We start from the raw sequence: 12,599 nt of genomic DNA on the forward strand, positions 1-12,599 counted from the left end.
AAGACTCCAACAAATTACAAGTACAAAACATGAGCATAAACATAGTTATATACTGTAATGAGGACTTGCATTACTAGTTACTGACTAGATTCTTGTTACTGGACATTTTTCAGATGCTTCTTTCCTGACACCAGCAATTTTCAAGTCACTGATGCTTTCTTCAGCATTGGTGTTTTTTAAAAGTCATCACCATTTTGTGTTTATTACAATAACAAGAGTCAAACATTTTGGGGGTTAACAAAGGCTATGTGACATGTTCTAGTTCTGCATATCTGTGTTTCACAATGTTGACAAAGAATGCTTGACCCTGACAATATCTCCTGACCTCTGGGGTGGCCTTTCCCAGTCATCCTGAGGAAGATAGCCATTAGCTGAGAAATATTGCTGTACATGAACTGTGTCATTAGCTAGAATAACCATGGTTTCTACCAAAGTGGTCTGTTAGCAGCAGTCTATTTATTTAAGAAGATGTCTCAGTAACAGTGGAACAACTGACCAAATAACCCTAATCCAGGGACTGCTCTCTTAATGATCTGAACTTCTGCAGAACCCGTTGAGGATGTAGAGGCTAGTAGATCTGTTGGTCTTTATCCAAGCAAAATTCCCTCTGGCAGCAGTGGGAGCAATGCCTACTAAGACCTAAAGACCCACTTAGTGGAATTACACCAGAGGAACTCATCCTTGCTTCTGAAAACAGTTGACATTATGGGAGGCGAGCGGAAATGGGAGATGAATTTAAAGAGCAACTAGGAGAAGAGTTTGCTTGTAAAGCAGTTCTGGCTTTTTGCTGTTTGATTTTGAAATTATTTTAATTGTCTTTCATTTAAGAATGTTGAACCTTTAATGAAAATGAGAAATTAGATGCTGCCGTTAGAGGGGAAATTGCAGTCATTCCAAAGAGCAGGCTTGGATGCAGGAGTTGGTGCACAATGCTGAAGCCACTTTTGTCTTTCAAGGGATTGATTAAAGTGGTTCTTGCCTTGGTGAACATCTGTGCATTTTACATGGTAATGCAAAATATTCCTTCCTCTCCTTTCATTTTTTAAATATGCTTATGTTTTAATATCTGTACTGTGATGAACAGCAAAAGTGGTGTAGGTCAAACATAGGCATTCCAATTTGTCGTGGTTAACGTCCATAATCTCTTCCATCCCCAGTATAGCTTAGCCCCTAACAGATATGGCTATAGGTGTTGGCACTTCCAAAGCTTTGCTGGATTTCTGTGGGAGAGAAGAGAAAAAAAACCCCAACAATATGAAAGTTCCTGTTTTACATAAATGTTTTTCTGCGTTGGCTTTCCACAGTACAAATTATGGCATGAAATATTGATTTGTTGTAAGGCATGGTTCCATAGCTTATTTGCTTAACTACTGCAGTATTTTAATGAAAATCCAATTTGATTTTGACAGGTTAGGGTTGTACTTTTAAAGGCAAAGTGTCAGATTTGTAGTGATTCCTTGAAGACTGATTATAGAGACAGTTGCTTATATAATTACTGCATTATATGTATGTTAGCAGTGTTACGTGATGTTAAAATCAGTCATTAATCCATATTCTTATTATCCCCAGTAGCTAAAAACACAGGGAATGAAAAAATAGACCAACCACCATGAGAAATAGAATGGGTCCTCGGAGGAGATCCCGATTGCTTGAGAAAATGAGATACCATGTCCGATAAGAAGGTTGCGTGCATGTATTTCTGAGATTCTGGTGTTCTCCTTTGCAGATAATTTTCTTATCTAGAATAATTAGGGCTATTTGTTGCTTGCATGTTTCGATGTTTTAATGCTGAGCTGCTGGTGCCGCCATCGCAAAAGTACTGTTTTTCTCTTGGGTATACCCAGTACTGGCCCCAGCTCTCAAGTGTGCACTGAAGCATTGCAGCTCACGCTTCTCTAAGCTGAAGTCGCTCTCTTACCAGGTCAGGTTGAGCAGGAAGGGCTAAAAATAAAGCATAATAAAGGCTCTTGGAGGTCCTGAGTGATTGCCCTATGTAAAAAGAAGCATGGAGACTTAAATTAGTTTTATTTTGTAAAACATAAGGCTGGGTAAGTGGGAGGGGGGTTGATCTAAATGCTTGGACTTGGGACAGAAATAATGAGTTTACTGAATCTCCAGTGCTTCTGAAGCTGTATAGTCCTTGGCAAGTAAAAGTGGCAAGGTTAAAACCGTTGCATATAGTGCATGGCATCTCCAGAACTGGATCCTTCTTGGCGTGGGAAAGGCAGCGGAGACTTGGAAGTCTGAAGCTGAATACAACCGTATGGAAAGATTCACCAGTCTTTGAATTAATGCTTTAATGAAGTTTTGAGTCATACAGCAGTGACCTATGTGAAAGCAGCTGTGAAATGGTGATTGTATCTTTCTCAACCTTATGAAATGCATGGATTAAGCAGAATCTCCCACAAACACACACATGCTCACTCTGCCTATTTTCTAGTTCACTGTGTACGAGAGGAGAATTAAATATTTAGTCATTTTCCTCTTCTGCAGGTAAGATTACGCTTACTTTTAAATTATTCTTTTTTAATTAGTGATTCAGGTGCCTGAAACAACACAGCAAGTTCAAAGGTTTATCTGTGAGGCTAAGCGTTTGCTGTGCTGGAAAATGCCCATTGCTTGGGCAGGTTTTTGTTTGAACCAAGCAAGTTTCAACCACTGTTAATTAGCTTTTGAACAATTTTTGTGTTTGTTTCACAATAATTTCTCTGGTGTTTGCTGTGTCCTTGACCAGGTAAAGTAAACATTAAATCTCAATTAAGATTGCTATAGTCATCAAGCAGAAATCCTCAGTAGCATTCAGTTCTCCAGCTGTTGCTTTCGGGAAGGCAATGCTGTTGTTTTGCACAAGATGGATGCATTTTATGCTTACAGACAGTGGTCAACGGGCTTTTATCTGGTCCCTTGAATATGGTGAAATATGCTGCAACAGATGTGCTTGTGAATAAAATAGTCTAGCAAATTAATTGCAGATGGGCTGGGGTTGGGTGTGTTGTGTAATGTTAAGGTGTGTCTTTAGGATACGGAACATGTTTTCTGGAAAGTGCAGTACAGCCTGAGAAACCACGTAGAGCCAGACTCAGCCTACTGCAGTCTTGTAAGTAATAGATGGTACCTCGGTGTGTTTTATACGTACCCCACTGAGTGGAAAACTGAGTGCTGGGAGGGGATCCCTGTATCACAGGGGAATTAATTATCTTAAAAAAAAAAAAAAAAGAAGGTGGTACAGTAATGGAAAGGTAAGGTTTTTGTCACTGTAAAAAGTAACAGAGGAGGATGAACACCTCAGCATCTGTAATAGAAGAACTGGGAATTGTGGTGATCCCTCTCTTACAAGCAAATGTTCCCAAATAGCAGGCGCTTGCGGCGGAGAGGGAGCACCGCTGACAGTGCCCTCTCCTCTCGTCGTAGTGACCAAATGCCGGCTCTTGTTTACCATCTGCACTTGGGGAAACCAAAACACGTGGAAGCAGAGGGTGATTTCTTGGTGCTTTCCTGGGAATGCACCCAACGTAGTCATGGCAGGGGCCGGTCAGAAAGTAACTGTGGGATGGGACGGTGGCTGTGTGTGTCTCTGCATGGCTCCGTTGCTGGGGCAAAACCCGGTGCCATATTCCCCTGGGGAAGTCGTGCATCTCCAAGTGCGGTGAGAACGTGTTTCCCGCTGCCTTAATTAGCCAGGAGGGAGGGCTGCCTTGCCATTTGCATTACGGAGACGAGCCCTGGCTCGTTCCTATGCAGGCAGCCAAGGCCAGGGGGTTTCAGGGAATGGGAGTTTTCAGCGTCACGTGAAGTCGCACTGGGAAATGCCTGGCCCAAAATGGCATCTCTGCATTTCATGCCGAAGCTCGAATGGGAATGTGCGATATGTGTCACAAAAAGTCGTTAAATTCTGTTTGCAAATAAAAGAGAAATAGGCAGAAAGACACAGACTTGTTCACCTGGCTCCTCCAGACATTTTGGAGCACAGCTTTTGCTGTGGAACCTTGAAGAAGTAAAAATTACATAATTTTGTCTGTTCAGTGAGCTGAATTATTCATTTTAAATGAAAGTGTTTATAATCATATGTCAGAAAATAAGTGTGATTTCTAGGCAACTATGCCTAATAAGAACCCTGTGGTGTGAAATCTAGTCTGTGGCTGCTAAATAGTTACCCATCTTAAAGCTATGCTGGCCTCTGTGTATTTTTAGGCATCCTATCAATAAATATTTTATAAAGTGCTGCAGACACTTTCCTCGAGGGAGGAAATGTTCTGTTGCAGAGGAATCCAATTTCAGGTTCCCCATAAAATGATGTGGTTTATAGGGTTTGATATCAGATACAAAAACAAGGATGTTGTGTAAAATGCATCAGATGTGATCACTGAAGAAACCCTGCTGTGCTGTGAATAATTTGGGATCCTTCAAAGAAAACGAGAAGGGCTCTACGCAGACCGTGTAGTGATAAGTATCAATCTACATGTGTTCCTGCATTGATGGAAAAAGCTATTTCTTACTTTTATTATCAACAAGGTCAGATCAGTAGTAAAGGAAAAGAAGACAAATTATCTTTATTGATACTTATGCTGCATGTTTAATGGAGAATAAATTTTGCAAGTGCTCGCTATAATTGCATGTGCCGTTGCGAGAAGTCTGCCATCTCCCAGTCAGCATTTGGGGATTATAATCACTTCTTGGAGGCTTCACTCCAACATTCCCAGAACTCCTGATCCGCGGCATCGTGCGGCGGTGGCACTTGCTGTATGTATGTTTTCTGTGTACATGAGAACCGCCTAACGCTCAGCCTGCTCCTCTTAAATTGATGCAGGGGATAACAGCCTTCCCGAAGTACCATTTGACATGTACAGCTGAGGTTTTAGGTATTAGCATAATCTTATAATGGCAGATTTAACTTTCAGAGCAGAATCACTGAAAACACCCTATCTGCTGGCATTTGCTGTGCCCCGTTAAGCTGAAGAAACGTCAGGTGATGGAGAGGAGATGGTGCCGTCCTTTCCGCTCAATAGCAGATGGGAGCCACTGGCTGGGACCCCTGTCCTGCCTTAGGAAGCAAAATACTTAGTCTCCAAATGGATAATCATAGAGGAATATCAGCCACTCCTCTCTCATGGTGGGTTAACACGCGCCTTTTCCTTGAAGTGCTTTCCATGCAAAGCATCTTGACGTTGTTCAATCCAAACTGAGCAGTGGGTACGGAAGGTTTTAGGGGGAGGAAAGCGGCCATTTGCTCCTCGTCCTAAGCCATTGCGTAAAGCTGCAAGTGCAAAGCTCTGCACGCCAAGGTGATCATTTCTTCTGATCGAAATCCATAACCAGGAAAGGATTTAAGACTGCCAGGAAGGCTTTCATTTCCTATGTTTTTCCAGCGATAAAATCCATATGAATTAGGAAAATAGCAGCCATCCAATAGAAAAATGTGTATTTCTCATTGCCGTCCCAGAAAACAAGTATTTTCTGAGTTCTGTGTTGTTTTAAAAAGCAAGGACTGGGGGCATTTGGAGATTTTGTGTATTTACAAGTAAATGGCAGGATAGGAGAGAGCATGACAGCAGGCTTTTGCTTGGGTCTGCAGCATTACAGCTACCTGGTATTGTGACTAATAAAGAAAACGGGAGCCCAGTTTCAAGACTGCAGAAGAAGAAAGAATCACTTAATGTCAGGGTGTCCCCCATATTATGGGGTGGGAGTTACAGACGAGTTTCCTAGACATCTTTTCCCCAGTCAGTAAAGCCCCTGGGACTACGTAGATGACCGTATTTCTGTTGCCTATCAAGAGAACTGTACTTTTAAATGTCAACCTCATCCTCTCCTCATCTATTTTTAATGTGGAGAATTGGGTAGAGAAGCTAAAGAGCAGCTCTATACGCAACTGCTAATTATTAATATCAGTTACCACTTGTTTTATTGTTTGGAGTTTAAAAAAATAAGAAAAAAGCCAAGGGTTGACAGGGCAGGCTGTGTGCTCTGAAAACAAAGCAGGTACTTCCAGACTGAGCATTAGCACGTGTCAAGTGCATTTTAGAAAAGAGCTTTGCTCTATTACCTCTAAAAATACTACGGGGAGTGGCTAGCCTACTCCACACATTGATGGATGAGGTTAAGTATGACTTTCATGTGTTGAAAAGGGCTCATGGATTTTGTTTCGAGACAAAAAGCAAAGATAAATGATTGCTTTGCTCAGGGAGCACTCAGTTATACCTAGATTTTTCTAGGATTTTCATCCCCCCAAATATCTGAGTGTAATTTGCATAAGTAGATACTTTATACCTACTTTAATTCAGGCTTTGCTGCAGAAGAAGGCTGGAAAGAACAAAGGAGGGAGGCTGCAAGGTTTTCATTCTGCTGAAGGAAAATATTAAGACATGCTGAAATAGGTGTATATCAAGTCAATAGGCTGCAGGTACTGGGAAGGAAACGTTAAGGAACTGCCTCGCTGTGTATCTGACAGTTTAGGGAGAAGCTTTGTCATTTTGGTAAGCAGATGCAGAGCATAGCCAGTTCCTCTGTGGCCTTATTTTAAGTAGGGCACTCACTTTGTACCATGATGGATCTTTCATTACCGAAGACTTCGTTGTGAAATTAAGCATTATGGACTCCTAGGAACCATCCTGTTCTGGCTGCTGAGGCAGTTTTAAAAGTATAAGATCAATTAGTAAAATTAATGGGGGATTAAAGAACCATAGGTTGAAGAAAGTGCTTCTAGCTGGCTGAGTATATGACTTGAGCACCCCAAAGGTCTGGTCTGCGGAGGTGCTTTGTCCATTGTCCATGAGTTTTATGAACTAGCTTCAAACCTAAACCTTCCCCATGTCTGGGATACTTTGGCTCTGAGGTTTTGATTTGAGGCCTGAAGCTGCACATTAATATCACAGGCATTGCACGATTGCATTTATTTTTAATGAATGTAGCCAGGAAAATTTTGTTTAGCCAAGCAGTGACGTATTATTAAGTGGACAAAATCATGCAAGGGAGATTCAGATATTTCTGCTTTATCTGCTGCTCGGGCATTTGAGAATACTTGAACATTGTGTTTTCACACCCCTCGTTTATGCTGAATGGTTATAAAATTTGATCTCGATCAAAGTTTTTCTTCCTTTGCTTCCAAATATTAATCTGATCTTAAATAACCGCTATTCAAAGCAGACCCCATTTGAATAATGTGTTATGCACAGTAATTCAGAAAACATAATTGATTGCTTTTAGAATATATTTATATAACCTTGACTTCATGGAGAAGAGCAGTGGAAATATCCAACTGAATGCATAGATATAAAGGGTTTTTCTGAACATGATTAAATATTAGTAACAAAAACTATTCTTCCATTCCTAGTTATTGGAAGTACATCACTATAAGTAATTTACAAATCTTATTAGGATTCAATAAGCATCAGGCAGTTTATATTCTGGTTATGAACAGCATGCATGAGCTGAGCAGTAGGCTTGAGAGCTAAAATGCGACTGATGCACATTCCCACAAATAATTGCTATAGCAACATTGTCATAATGTTTGAGATCTGCCTCCCTTGGGTTCACACCTGAAATTTTCTTTATGGTGAAGCAAAATGCCTTCTCAAGTTGAAAATACTGTGTAATGGTGAGGGTATTGATGGCTTTTGCATTATTTTTTTTTCAAGTAATTAAACTTCAAATGTTGAGAAGCATAACGGAACATCAGGGGAAATAATTTGCTGTCATAGTGTCCATTTATCATGAAATTCAACGTTGTGTGTCTCGTTCCATACAATTAATCTCTGCAAATTGGTATGATCAGGTGAAGAAATTCTCTGTGGGCGGTCTCACCTAACTTGTGGAGTTTTTCCTTGTCTTTGTCTGAGTGCTTAGATGTTACATTAATGTTCTGTAAAAATCAATCAAATAAGGTTTCGGAGTGGTTATTTCTCTTATTTCAGATTGCTGCACATTGTGATGTAGGTTGTGTCTCTGCTTACTAGGAGCTCTTTGACTCAAAGCACTGAAACACAGCGTTGCATAAATATCAGCTTTCTTGAGGGACCCTAATAATACAACTTGCATTTATGTAATATTTTTTGGCCAGATTCTGGATCCCAATTCCCTCTTTGTGCTGTTGGATAAAGCTAGCAAGGGATGCCCCGAATGGCAAAGGGTGCATCACGGAGCAGCCAAGAAGTACTCGCCTATTTGGTGCCGTAGTGTAAAATGTTCATACGCCTCTGAGGACTACTTTTTCTGCTCGATAGCTGATCGAGGAGGAGAGAGTTTGTTGAACAGTGGTTTCCAGGCAGCTCCTGTGCTCCTGTTCCTTCCAAGCAGCTCAAAATCTGTTCCTCTGTGTTGAAGTTTATTGTGGGTATTAAAGTTGATGATACATGGGTAACGTTAAGTGAAGAGTATTACTCCATTATCGTTACGATGAACAGAGAGCAACAGATGAAGTAATTTCACCCTGGGTCCTAGACTGATGCGGTGAAGTCTGAACAATGGCTGCGAAAGGTAGAGCACTGAGGGTGGCGGAGGACTTCGATCATCTGAGCAGGCTAATTAGAAGTCTTTCAGCAGGGAGACAAAGGTGAGCAGAGGTTATAAAAAATTGATCTTGCACTGGTATTAGGGAGAAGAGAGAGGTCCCATACTCCAGTGGAGAGACCTCAGGAGAACAGCAGTGGGGGAGGAGGAGGAGGAGGAGGTTGGGTCCCTTGTGTAAGATCAAAGAAGAAGACTAAAAGATACGAGAAATCAATGATGGGCAGTGTGTGAAGGTAGTTTTATGGCTTTGTTCGGATCTAAGAAATCCAGGGAGTCTAAGAAATCTGGAGAATCTAGTGATACACATTTTTGTAAAGATGTTTAAAAAAAAAGGGAGCGGAAGAAAGAAAAAGGCACCTCCCTGTACTAAAGTGTTGTGCTACACTGCCGAACGGAAAAAGACAGTATCGAAGCTTCCTGAGGCTCATAAAAGCTTAAGAGACTTGAACATGACCCTTCGATGGCTGTCCAACATGAGGAACTCAGGGCGTGCTGATGACAAACTGCCTGGATGCTTGATGTTGAACCAGTGGGAGAAGGACTGAAATATATTCTTATTTCATTCAGATTTTCTTATGCATTGGTCTGCATTGTTTTGGTTGTGCAGTTAGCGCTCCTGACAGCAGTACGTAGCTGTTAGAGGGAAGAGAGCTAAATCTGAAGAGTTGAGGTGTAGTGGAGATTGTTACGCAGTCAGACACATCGAGCGTGCCAGCGTGACTGTAACAGCTTGTCCCCATAAAGGGTCTGATGCGTTGTCTTGCTGCCATTGCACAAGTAGAGATGAACCAGCACAGTCTGACCATTTCAGTTCCTGTTGATGCACAGAGTAAAACCATGGGCTGGCCGGGGGTAGCTTGCGTTGCCCTCCAAAGCTATGCAGAAAACATCTGGTCTTTTTCCCCAGCATGAATTTATCCACCTCAGACTTATACCAGTTTTAATTAACTCCGTTTGTATCACAGTAACATTCACATATAGACAAGACTGACAGACTCAGGGAGTTTAATTATAGCCTTTCCTGCCATAGCATGCCTATTTAGGGAGCCAACTGTACGTCTTAGTTGCACCAGCAAGAACTTCTTCTAGACTCCCATCTGAGTTTGAGCCCGGGTCTTATGAAATCCTTTTTAGTTTTAAAGAGGAACTTTACACTATCTTTCTGCTTGCGCTCCAATCAAATGAAATTTCCTTGCTTTTGTGCTGTATTTCAACAAATAAAATCATAAGGTCTCATGAAAAGAAACTTTAAAAGATAACTTATAGGTTCTTGCCAGAGAATGGAAAGACCTTGTCAAAATATAATGCCATAGTGAATAACGGGGGTGTGGATGGATGGTTAATTTCTCACTTAGCATTCTATTTTAAATTCTCTGCCATATTCCCAGTAATTGATCATAGTGTAATAATGAAGGTGAAACGTCAGACTTTATGTCACTTAACGATTTTAACTCAGATTTTTTGGATTACCTCACAACAGAAGTGTTTTTGGAGTATGTCTCAGAAGCATGCCTTGCTGCACTCAGAACAGCGATTAGTACGTAGCCTTAAGCACATTCAAGTTTTAAGATAATTCCCTATGGATTTGGGCTTTCAGTTTTAAATGATATCACAAGAAATGATGGGCCAAATACACAACTGAAGTGTGAACATTTTGTTTCTCTGGAACTGTATAGCTTTACACCAGCTGACATTCAAATATGTTGTTATTAATCTGTACCAGCATGTTATTAAAGATGGCATCAGACTGTGCAGGCACAAGGAATGTGAATTAAAGCTTCACGTCAGGCTCGAGTTCTGGCATTCCCTAATTGTTGGGCGTTTGTTCCCTTTCACACTTAACATTTTCCAAATCAAATGTTTTGCATGTGGTTTTCCCTGTTGCTTTAAAAACAGACGGTGGAAACATATTCCACTATGCGCTGTCCAAGCAGCATGGTGATGCGGGCAGCTGGAGCCTCTGGATCCACCTTGCGCGTCTCTGAGGCTGAGACAGCATGATTAGAGGGAGTCTTAGACTTAGGTCCTTCAAGATGATGGTTCCTCATGGACCAGACGTTTGCAGAAAAGTTGAAGTCTTTGCTAGAGTGATTAGGAGGTAACTGCTGACAGTGGATGGAAAGCTGCAATCTCGGTGCCTGTTCTGATGGCTACAAACCTGTAATTTTTCCTGCTAATGGCTGGTCCAGCATCCTTTGCCCTTATCCATTCATTTCTCTTCCTAAATCCTCCAGCAGCTTATCTCAGTCACCTTTCACACGTTTCTGCATCTCAGTATCCCATCATTGCGAGCCTGATTTCTCTCTCCTTCCAACTCAACTCCAGCCTACCCCTCCTCCCTGTCCAGACACCATCAGCAGCCGTTCGGACAGCACAGGAGGAAATTGACTCCCAAGTCTCAGTTCCTCTCTTTGGTGCTGGAAAACCACTACCCCATCCTCTGAAGCACGACCATATTTTTAGGTCCCAAACCCAAATGACCTCGTGTGTGAGCTGCAGTTTTTCTTAGCCTGACACCCTTGGGTAGATTTTCATACATGTGATGAAAAAGGTAGGTTCCTGATTAACAACATGGTTGTAAGCAATGTCTGCATGTAAATAATGCCTCTTGTCTGTCTGCCTCTTTTTGATTTTTGCTTCACCTGCTCTGAGATGTCACGGAACTGTTTCATTACAAGTGTGCGTGCATGCACATAGATTTATGATTTGATACACCCAGGCTTAAAAAAGTACCAGTGGGGTTGGAATGTATCTTTAAATAGCTAATTTGATAAAACTAAGAGCAATTGCAAACAAGATCTTCAAAATGGAAAACACTGAGTCTCTAAGTCTAGGAATCGTACTATTCTATGATGTATATTGGATCCACAGCACTAAAGTAGTGACAGAGATAAAACTTTTCTTATGCAACTAACACAGATGTAAACTTTCTCTGCTTTTTGTTGAAAGTGATTACTTAAGAAAATTGAAGCCTGGAAACAATTAGTGGTACATAGGTTCTTGAAGGCTAAATGAAGCATGTGCCACTCCCAGAATGATCACCTAGAGCGTCTCCCAGGCGTGCGAAGCATTGCTGCTTTCCTGTAGCATGGTTCTCACCTGAATTTTGAGTGCCCTTTGTTAGACAGTTATGAAATAAAGGCATTATTAACAAACCCAAATACCTCTGTGACAAATGTACACTTTCAGAATCTGGCTAATTAACTGTATCTCTAAAACAGTGGCTTTAATGAAACTCTTATAATAATTGAAAGGCAATTAGGCATTGTCTCCTTCCAATGCATGTGTAGCTAACTCTTGTTAGTATTAACAAGTTGCTTTTGCGGAATGAAGCTCTGTAGAACATTTCTTGGCCCTGCAAAACTAGTAGGTTATTTCCTCAGTACTTTCCCTGGTCCTGCCAATGTTGTTTTGAGTTTTTAAATTAAAACAGTAAGATAAGGAAATGTGGCAAATTTTTATTAGTTAAACTAACTGCTTAATATTTGAAAAGGCCATATTTCAAAGACAGGTTTGTGGGAAGCCAGCTTCAATTTTTCTTTCCCTGCTTTGGGTGAACCTGTGTAACCCGGTGATACTGGGGGATAAAATGTGACAAAGGAGCTAGTATCTGGGAGGGAACAATGTGCCCTCTTAGCCTTTTGAAAATTTTGAATTGTAGTCTTTATTATAAAAATCAAGGAAAGAAAGTGTTGGCAGTGGGACTGGTGCTCATCTTTCCTTCACAAGAGGAAAACTAGGGTTGGGAGAGGGATACCAGCAGATGCTTACCTGCTCTGACTGACTTAAAACTAATTTGCCTTGAGTCAAAGAAGTGCTCAAATGAACTGGAAGAACTTGGATGGGTAGGTCAGTGTTAAATAGAAGATCCCATGTTTTCTCTTTACTGTCTCTATCTCTCACTTGTCTCTCTCTAGGGCAAGATGAGATGGCTGGTTTACCTAAATGGATAAAAAGCAGTCTGATAGTTTTCTACATTTCTTCTAAAATTATTATTTTGTGCGCTGTGTTTTGAAACAAGCTAGGAAAGCTTCTTCCACCTTGAAAATACAGTGAGTGAGAACAGTGACTGCGTGTTAGTTGCAGGAGGTATT

Source organism: Cariama cristata, unplaced genomic scaffold, assembly GCF_000690535.1.
Source record: "Cariama cristata isolate BGI_N322 unplaced genomic scaffold, ASM69053v1 scaffold25426, whole genome shotgun sequence".
In the NCBI taxonomy this organism is placed as follows: domain Eukaryota; kingdom Metazoa; phylum Chordata; class Aves; order Cariamiformes; family Cariamidae; genus Cariama; species Cariama cristata.